Below are 2500 nucleotides of genomic sequence, written 5' to 3'. Positions count from 1 at the left end.
TGGTGTGATGTCACAGCCGTGTTTTCATACCCTCATCTAAACACAGCTCAGTATTGACCAATGAGATTGCGCGTTCTATCCTAATTATTTATAATCGGGAGTAACTTATTTTATAGAGAGAAACTCACCCAATGGTATTAGTTTGTTCTCCTCAAAGTAGCTCGTTCTTTTGTTCGTTCGTTCGTTCCTTTCTTTTCTTTTGTTCTGTCAATTGTATTTACTTAGTAAGGAATGTAACTTTTGGAGATAATTAAAAGTATTTTATATTTCACTCACGGTCATGTGGATTCGTTGTCCAAAAGCAATGTTAGCTTTAGCAGCTGAAGGAAGGCCTTTCCAAGTTAGTTTCCATGGCAACTGCCGCTTTGACAAATTTCTGTCAACAATGTGGTGGGGTGATATTCCAAACCTCGCGGCTTGGTCGTAGCAATCATTATCGTACAGGTTTTAAAATTAACCTTCCCTGTTTTTACAGAGAACTTCCCTTTCCAGGACGGAAATAGACACGACAACACCCTTTGCGATCTTGTATTTGCCGGGGTTTTGGAGTTAACTTACCTAGGTAAATATTTTCCGTGTGTAAACGCCAATTGATACCATGGTAAACGCCACCCGAGACAATAGAAAGTTAACCAAGGTAAAAGTTCGATCATGCCTGTGATCAGGCATGGTTTAGGTCGGTAACCAAGGTCGAGATGACATGATGTCCAGATTGCGTCATTCTCATTGGATCACGTTTTCGCGACTTGGTTTTCACGTTTGTTTTTGATCTACCTACGAGTCATGGCAAAAAATCAAACAGCAATCATTTGTCAAATCCGGACGAACCACTGGGACAATGTAATCGAACATACGTCTAGATATTGCGAAGTTCTCTTTCCACCAATCTTCAACGAAATTTCCCGGCCCGGCGTGCAAAAGGGTTTCAAACCAGAATTGGTTTCTCGGCCAAGACCGGCTAAGCTCGGCTAGCACACCTTGTCTTTCGAATGGCAGTTTGAAGCAAAATCAATCGCTTTCGCGTCGACTACTTAAGGTGCTGCAAGAGTAAGAGCCGCTGAAATCTTGAGACCTGTGTTTGCTGCTCAAGGACAAGAAACGAAAACGCGAGGACTACAAGAGCCACAGCTTCTCTTATAACCGCGAGCATTTTATACATGGATTTTAGAATTTGCCGCCAATTCGATTTGATCGTAATCGTGATTGATGATAGGTTTACCTCGGCTATTTGAGCCAGTATAAATACTGTACAAATGTACTAACGTTTATTCAGTAGACCTGGGGGATAACGCCATAAAAATAAAACGAGTAAGGAATATTTAGTGCTAGAACATTCGGAATAAATAATTTTACAGTTTCCGCAAAGAATGACGAATACCGAAAAATGAATGTCGAACAAAGTTTCAGTAATGAGTAATGAATACATCGGTAAAAATGGAAGGAATAATGAATAACTGAGATCCAATTAAAAGTCCTCTATTGCTGTTATAAAATATTCCTGAAAGATAATTCGACAAATGAAGGAAATTGCTGGTCTTTTACTCCTTGATTGAAACAGATTTTCTTGATATACGCTCATATTTCCTCCCAGCCAGTCAAAACGCGCGTCTGTCAATACATAACAAAGCACTAATTCGTGTAATGTCATGGCCGTGTTTCCATATTCTCATCTAAACACAGCTATTGACCAATGAGAGTGCGCGTAATATCCTGCGTACTATCCTGCTCGATTTTCAATCTTCGCTCAGGTTTTTTCAATCGCCATATGATCGACACAGGAGTCATACATCATTGGAAATTGATCAATATCAAACTAACCAATCAAAAAGCACAGATTAATAATTTTCTCTCTCTTGGGGAAAATCTGAACGTTTGATTGATTAATTTGATTTTGATCAATTTCCAGTGATCCAAGACTCATTGTACAGCACCTGTTCTTTCTATAAGAAAATGTTATTGTTATTGCAATCTTCAAGTAGTCAAGCCGTGGAAGAAGATTTAGGTGGAACAAGCATCCTCAGAAGTACAACAGTTCCTCTGATCGACAAGCTTGTGGATCGTTGCGATTACCTCTCCACCTTCAGCCACGAGCTCTTAATGGTAGATACTTAAGGTTATGCCACAGAAAAAGCACAAGAAAAGCAAAATTTATTCTTGGTTTAGTACAACAAAAAAGTATCGTTCAATCACTTCGGCCCCTACGGTTTTCAAACAAAATATATCACTGAACGGGACTTTAACCCATGGTATTCTTGTACTCTTGGAGTGTAATGTGAGGTCGTATTTCTGAAGACGTGTTCGGTTGCCCAAACTCCACATGTGTGAAGATCAATTGCGACAACACAGGTTTATTCTATTAAATAATCAGCAGTGACTGAGACGGCGGAGCCGGTGCGGGGGCTTTAAGGCTCCCAATTTCAAGCAAAAATAATAAAAACAAAAAGTAAAACGATTGTCATTTCACGGTTGATCCACGTTTATTTTTTGGTATCTCGTCGAG

Source organism: Montipora capricornis, unplaced genomic scaffold (assembly GCF_036669925.1).
Source record: "Montipora capricornis isolate CH-2021 unplaced genomic scaffold, ASM3666992v2 scaffold_362, whole genome shotgun sequence".
Lineage (NCBI taxonomy): Eukaryota > Metazoa > Cnidaria > Anthozoa > Scleractinia > Acroporidae > Montipora > Montipora capricornis.
The sequence above is the reverse complement of the archived record's forward strand: the minus strand, read 5'-3'. Positions refer to the sequence as shown.